We start from the raw sequence: 7,500 nt of genomic DNA on the forward strand, positions 1-7,500 counted from the left end.
GACCTGAAAGAAAACACGGTGGCCTTTAACTCTTTGAAGAGAATGCTTTTTGGATTGTTTTTTTTTTTTCCCCCCCCCTAAACATTCTAAGTCAGTGTTCTAGAACTCCGTTTGCTTTCGGTCACCGGTAGCGATTATGACATCAGCATTAGAATGTTCAGCTGAGACCATTCTGATTGTTTGTGACCTCACTCCTTAAAGGGTTAAATGGGATTGGAGCAGAAAAGCTGTCCCATCATGTCCATTTAATGTGGCAGCGCTACGGAGAACAGCTGTTGCCTGGCCTTGACTATAGGCTAGCGCTAGGCTCTTTAGTTTTGAGCTCGAGCCGGCAATGCTAGCCAGCTGTCACTTGGACTCAACCTTCGACGGGTACAGTTTGGTTTCCTACCGCAAAAGGTTGGGTGGGCTTAACCCAGCCCAGTGTGGAATCACACCCCTCCCCCCCCCTCCACCCGTCTTCTCACAATGTGCTGACAGGTTACCGGCTGCCGTTAGCGTGGGACGTGCTACGTTCGGCGCTAGCCCCGCTGCGCTTTTGTTCGATTCGGGATTCCAGAAGGGAGGAGAACGGGTCGGTGCGCATACTCCCGTCGCGTTCACAAAGCGCTCGCGCTCTGCCCTCGTCATTTTAAATATGCATGGCATCCGTATGAAAAAGTCATCTGGAGAGAGCGCGGTGCTGACATAACATGCAGTACGAAAGCGATGTTCAAGCAGGTGGCGCGTGACTAAAGGTCGACCGTCCGCCCAAAATTTCCACAGTAAGGCTTCACAGATGTTTTACGATATCGCTGTGACGGGCCATGGGAATTTAGGGCTGCACTTCGCCTGAGGTCAACTTGAAATTTCGCCGAGTCTCTTCAAGAGTTCTCTCAATAAATCTTACACACACAAAAAAAAAATCTTTTTATGTATTTTTTTGTAATTACTTTTTTTTTTTACAGTCCTGCTTGTTGCTCGTCCTTGTGGAAGGGCACCGTTTTGTGGGTGTTCCTCGGTTGATCAAAAAATGTGAGGCCAGCTTTATTGTTTGCTGTCTGTCTGAGGTAAGGCTGAGCACTGAAGGAAGGGGTTAGCAGACCAGGACCAAGCTGGGCTTTGGAATGTTTTTTTTCTTTCTCAAAAATTCAGAGTTCTAGAACTCCGTTGCTTTCAGTCACCAGCAGCGATTGTGACGCAGTAGAATGTTCAGTTCAGAACGTACTAATCTCCTATTTGTGACCTCACACCTTGAATTGGCCCGATAGGCAAAGCCGTGTGATGTGGGTTTGTGGGAAGGACCTCCCACCATCACATGAGAGACAAAGTGAAGAAATAAAACACACAAAAAGAAGAGCCAAAAGAAAAAATGGGATCGTGTTTGTTTATAGTGTTTGTTTTCTCACTCGTTTGCTCACGCGCTCCCTGCCTCCCTCCCTCTCTCCCTCCTTCCCTCCCTCCTCTCTGAGCCCTGTATCGCTGGAACACTGATCTGCTCTCTGGCCCCAGCCAACTGGATCACCAGTAGAGAGGAGAGGAGAAGAGAGGAGGGGGAGGGGAGAGGAGAGGAGAGAAGAGGGGAGGAGGGGAGAGGAGGGGAAGGGGGAAGGAAGGGAGAGTCCTGTATAACACTGAACTGCAGAGGCAGGCCCAGATTATCCTAGCGCGGTACTGCACTGTGGGGTCTACCTCCGACTCTTTCGTATGGCCTACTGGCACGTTTGCGCCGGAGTGCCGAAACTCGGGTTTCCATTTGTCCCCCTGTGACCCCCCCAGGGGGGCCGGTAGCCCTCAGCATTTCAGCGGTGGTGAGTTGGTGAAATACTTGGCTGTTTTTTTTTTTTCCATCTCTTCACTGTAGCGCGATGTTCGGCATCCAAATAGGGCACCCATTCCCTTGTGCCCCCCGCCCCCGCCCCCCCCCCCCCCCCAATAAAAAAGAAAACTGCTTGGTGATTGGCTATGCGGGCCATCCCACAGTAGCCCCCGGTGGCACAATGCCCCCCCTCCCCCCCCCTTTACCGAATCCCGGGGGAGATGAGGAAGGTGTCCCTCCGGATTCCGAACGTTCCTCAGTCAAAGCCTGCGGGTCCAGACAACAGCCGTCCCGCGCAGGAGGGAGGGGTGCAGGAGTACCGAGCGGCCATGTGGAACATTCTGGATAGTCAAACTCAGGCCTACCGACAGCTGTGTGTGTGTGTGTGTGTGTGTGTGTGTGTGTGTGTGTGTTTGTGTGTGTACGTGGGTGTGTGTGTGTGTGTGTGTGTGTGTGTGTGTGTGTGTGTGTGTGTGTGTGTGTGTGTATGTGTGTGTGTGTGTGTGTGTGTGTGTGTGTGTGTGTGTGTGTGTGTGTGTATGTATGTGTGTGTGTGTGTGTGTGTGTGTGTGTGTGGAGCCTGGCAGAAGTCATTCTGGCAGCTGACGCTGTAGTTAAAGTGGCTTGGCGTTGTAAGAGGAGAGCATGTGCACGTGTATGGGATCAGGGGTTTTGGGGGGTGGTGGGTTAATGGCAGTGGGCACAGGTTTACTCTACACCCCCCTCCTTCTTCTCAGTTACCACTTCAGACTATGATGAATTGGGGCCAGTTGCTTGAGAGGGTGGGGGTGTGGGGGGGGGGGTGTGGGGACGGGGGTGACCGAAAAGGGACTCCCTTAGGTTCTCACTTCAGTCAGACACACTCTGGAGAGGGGACCGATACTGTGACGCAGAGCCCCCCTGTCCTGCTAAAGTTCATTTCGGGACCGGAGGTACCCCTCCACGCTGGGGTTGTGGTGCCCTGAATCCGCCCGCGGGCATTATCGGGATCCGCTGAAGGTAAGGCCCGGGGAGACGGGCGCCATTTTCACCCGTCTTCACGCGGCCGGTTCCTACCCTCGGGGGTTACATTGTGAAGAGGAGATAACGCGTGACGTACATCTCCTGGCTTTGGCGTTTCTCTGCGGGCATTACTGGATCATTACGTTGTCTGTGTGAGTAATGTAGTGTGTTTCCACCTTTTGAAGAGCCCCAAGGTTCTCTCAAAATGAATATGATTGGCCGGTTTGTACAAGTAGTGATTCGTGTGATGGTCTGTTATCCGCGTACGCTGGTGATTTAGGTCTGCTTGGTCAGATGAGTGTGTCGCTGTTTTAATGCGCGTTGGGTGAAGGACCCATGCTAAGGTCTCTTTGCTAAGGGCCTCATGCTAAGGTCTCTTTGCTAAGGGCCTCATGCTAAGGGTTCTGTGCTAAGGGCCTCATGCTAAGGGTTCTATGCTAAGGGCTCCATGCTAAGGGTTCTATGCTAAGGGCTCCATGCTAAGGGCTCTATGCTAAGGGCTCTTTGCTAAGGGCCCCATGCTAAGGGCTCTATGCTAAGGGCTCCATGCTAAAGGTGCTATGCTAAGGGCTCCATGCTAAGGGTTCTATGCTAAGGGCTCCATGCTAAGAGCTCCATGCTAAGGGCTCCATGCTAAGGGCTCCTTGCTAAGGGCTCCATGCTAATGTAGTGAGGCTGCTGGCATGCAATTAAACACCAGAACAACAGTCTGCTCATCTTCTGTGACTGCTTGTAAATCACTTGTTGCCATTTGTAAAGTCCGCGGAAAGGACATAAAGTTTTGTGGGTCAGTTTCAGTGTAGTCAGTTCGAGGTGCTGTATTTGAAGTGATGGAAATTAAATTTTGCGAACGGACAGCTTTGCTTCTTGTGAATTTTTTTTCCCAGTGAATGGAAATTAATTTTAGTGCATTTCCTCGTAGAACTGAAATGGAACTGAGCCCCCGAATCCCGTAGGAAATGGTTCAGGGAAACACCCCCCACCACCCCCACTCCCCCGTGAAACAGCCTTGTGTAGTCAGTTGGGCTTTCATTTCACCCCCCCACCACCCCCACTCCCCCGTGAAACAGCCTTGTGTAGTCAGTTGGGCTTTCATTTCACCCCCCCCCCGCCCCCGTTCCTTTATTCCTTCAAAGAAGGACGGATTCATTTTCACGTCCTGTTCACTGAGCGCCTGAACGCACTCGTTCCCGGAGGTTTTCGGGGAATGTGTGGAAGCCGTCGTCGGGGTCGGTCGTCGGGCCTGTCGCTAAGGCCGACCGCTCGTCGTCATCGCGTTTGTGTCCCGGAGACTGAAAGCAGTGTAGTTCTAGAACACTGAAAGTGTAAAAAAAAAAAACAGCACCAGGCGAGCGTGGCGGGATTCCTGCGCCTGGCGAACGGAGCGGCCATATTGTGGGACAGCGGGCCTTCCCTCGGATCACGCGGCGCGGCGGTTTGGCAGGAAGCGGCGAGCGAGGGCGGCGCGGGGGCGCGCAAGAGATCCGCTCGACCCGCCCACCGACGACCAGAGCCAGCCGCCCGCCCGCCCGCCCGCCCGGCGACGAGAACATCCTGTTTGCCGCGTCCGCACGCCGCGGCTCGCCCAACCGTCGGGGTTGCGGGTGTGCGGCCGAGCTGAGCGCTCTCTCGCCTCCGGCCCCGGGGGGAGAGCATTTTTCACACTCGGCTTTGTCCCCTCCGGGTGTCGCTGAGCGGGCGATTAGCCGCCTAGGCCTTGTGTTTACTGTGCTAGCGCTGTGTAATCCAGAACAGCTTGCGTCCCTGGAAAGCTAACCGCAGGACCGGTTTTTGGCGGAGCGCGGCTGAGTACGCCGTGGTCGCGTGCCTTTGCTGTGCCTTTACGGCGGCAGCCCGCTCGGGATTCGAACCCGCAACCCCTCCGCACACAGCCGGGGTTCGCCGCGCGGCCTCCTGGTCGTGGCGTCGTTCTGGAGGTGGCGGTAGCGCTCTCAGCCTCTTTCTCTCTCTCTCTCTCTCTCTCTCTCTCTCTCTCTCTCGTGCGGCGGGCATGAGGTGCCGTGACGTCTTTTCGGAAAAAAGCGAGAAACAGACGAGGCGTGGGAGCTCCCAGGAACTCAAACTGCGCGAGTGGGAGAGAGCCCCACCTCCCCCCACACTCACTCCCCTCCGTCCCTCCCTGCACTTAGCACAAGGCAGTTCTCTCTCTCTCTCTCTCTCTCTCTCTCTCCCAGATTACTGGTGATGGGCTAAACCGGCGAATCTGTCGGCGATTGTGTTAGCGTAGCACGTCCCTGTACATAATTGCACACCAGTCACTTTTTTTCGCCAGATCCATTTTTCTACTCCGGGGTACGACACGACGAATCACACACCACCTCGTTTTTTTTTTCAAGGACAAACAAGGTTGTCGCAACTGTTGTTTTTTTCACCGCTAGCCGGACCGGGCTCACAGCTCAGGGCCCTCGTGTTTTCACACCTTTTGTTCAACAGCGCGAGCTGCAGTGCTGATGCTCTCTGCCACACCGCTTCATACGTAGATGTGTCGATGTACTATAGAACTCAAAATACATACGTTCGGTACATTACCTGTACATTTTTATAGAATATAAATGTGAATCGCAATAATCATGGTATTAGCAAAGGATATGGATGGGTTAGAAGTTTTGTGTTTCAAAGTCTTTTACATTGTTTATGACATATGGAAATATTAACAATTTTAAAAATATTATTTGAAGGGAACTTCTTTTTTTCCTTTTGCTGGAGATCCCCTTCGGGACTCTTTCCCAGACCCCAGTTTGGGAGCCCCCCGAGCTGTCCGAACTGATCCACACCACCGCGGTGTCCGTTACTCCTGTGTGGCACTACGCTGTTCTGGAAAATGCAGCCCTGTACCGTTAAAATAACTGGCCAGAATCGGGTATCGGGAACCAAAATAAACGCATGGTTTTTATTAAAAAAGCGTCTGGGAGCGACGTGGTTATCTTTAGAAGGCTGCTGAGGGTCAGGAGTTGGGCTGGGGCGTGGGTGCGCTCGGGGGGGGGGGGGGGGGGGGCAGACGGGGGTTTCCCCCTTAGTCCGCCAGGACCCGGATCCTTCACGCAGTCTCGGAACGGGACGCGGCCTCTCGATGTGGGGCGGGGGGGGGGCTGCCCGGTACTTTCCGCGGAGAGGCTGCGTGACGTCATCGCGTCATTCGCGTTTCAACGCCCGCGGCTGAAAGCGTTCGGTGGCTGAGCACCTGAACGGGCGCGCGTGACACCGACGCTCTCCGGGCAGGGTGTCGTCGACGCCTCGGGCGGGAAGAAGCCGTAAAAACCTTCCGGGCTGCACCTGCTGGAGCGGGCAGGGCTGCCGTGGCGTCACCGCTGACCCGGGCCAGCCGAGGACACAAACAGAGATCGTTACTCGCATCCCGGCTCGCTCTGGTTCAACCAACCAAACCTGTATTTTTATTATCATCTGTGTGTGTGCGTGTGTGGGGGCGTATGTTTGTGTGTGTGTAAGTGGATGTGTGTTCTGTGCATGTGTGTGTGTGTGCGTGCGTGTGTGCATGCGTGGGTATGTGTGTGTGTGTGTGTGTGTGTGTGTGTGTGTGTGTGTGTGTGTGTGTGGGTATGTGTGTGTGTGTGTGTATGTGTGTGTGTTTGTAGTCAGGGACGTGTGTTGTGCTTGTGTTTGTGTCTGTGTGGGCCAGCTCCACTATGTGTGGATTCTCAGAGCAGAGAAACCAAATGTTCACACTCTGCTCATGCGGTCGGCTGTGACTAATGAGGAGCTGGAGGGGACTCTGTATTCAAAATGGAGGTCATTTTCCTCTGGGAGGGGTGGGGCCGTGTTGCTGCCAGTCCCCCAGGAGGCAGGCCGGCTCCTCCCCCTTTAATAAAACCCCCCTATCAGCTCACAGGGTGTGGCCCTGCCGGCTCATTGGCACTCTGAGCCGGTTTGGCCTGCCGTAGACCGTCTCACTGAATGCCACCCGTGCTCTTCGCTCTCATTGGATCGTGACCGCGTGTGGGCGGGGCTCGGTCCACGTGGGGGCTCGGGGATTGGCTGTCGCGGGCCGGTGCCATTGTAGGCCCGACGTGGGCGCTTGGCCTGGTGTTCCAGCGGTTCGGCGCCCAGCTGTGGGGGCCTGTCCCGGCCAGCGTACGGCCCGCCAGGGGCCCGGCCGTCCCGCTGAATAAGTAATGCGCTGCTGCTGAATATTTTAGCGCTGACAAGGTTGCCTTTTTAACGTGGCATATTGGTGTGAGTGTCAGTGTGTGTGTGTGCGTGTGTGCGTGTGTGTGTGTGCGTGTGTGCGTGTGTGCGTGTGTGTGTGTGTGTGTGTGTGAGTGTCAGCGCGTGTGTGTGTGTGTGTGCGTGTGTGTGTGTGTGTGTGTGCATCCCACGCACAGCTGAACATCAGAACCATGCCATCATACCGGCATCAGAAAACTTCTTGCGCTCATGGGGTTGGTCATAGGGATAAGTCACTCTTTATCCATCAGAGAGAGAGAGAGAACAGAAACGGAGAGGGACACCTGTCCTGGTTGGGATTTGTCACGCTTTCCGATAAATCAAGGGTTTTGCAACCCTTATCCACCGGGTCCATTGAAAAAGGGGCTTTTCTGGAACAACAAAGACCTTTTGAGGAGAGGTAACAATGAAGCCATATCGATGTGTGTGTGGGGTGGGGGGGGGGGTGGGGGGTGTGTGATACGGGGGTATTGTTGTGACCCCCTCCGGGGTTTTGG

The 7,500-nt window shown here is 54.5% G+C and overlaps 1 protein-coding gene across 12 annotated transcripts in view; it reads left to right on the forward strand.

Moving 5' to 3' along the window:
- LOC118233172 (myocyte-specific enhancer factor 2D homolog) overlaps positions 1-7,500 on the forward strand; it is a 65,401-nt gene that overhangs the window by 21,286 nt on the left and 36,615 nt on the right. Inside the window, exon 1 of one of the 12 annotated variants that reach the window (XM_035428562.1) lies at positions 2,656-2,797. The exons of the other annotated variants lie outside the window; for them this stretch is intronic. The gene's annotated coding sequence lies outside the window, so the exon portion shown is untranslated. Of the gene's footprint in view, positions 1-2,655; positions 2,798-7,500 lie in introns of those variants that run through there. 12 annotated transcript variants of the gene reach the window in all.

This window comes from Anguilla anguilla, chromosome 8 (assembly GCF_013347855.1).
Source record: "Anguilla anguilla isolate fAngAng1 chromosome 8, fAngAng1.pri, whole genome shotgun sequence".
Lineage (NCBI taxonomy): Eukaryota > Metazoa > Chordata > Actinopteri > Anguilliformes > Anguillidae > Anguilla > Anguilla anguilla.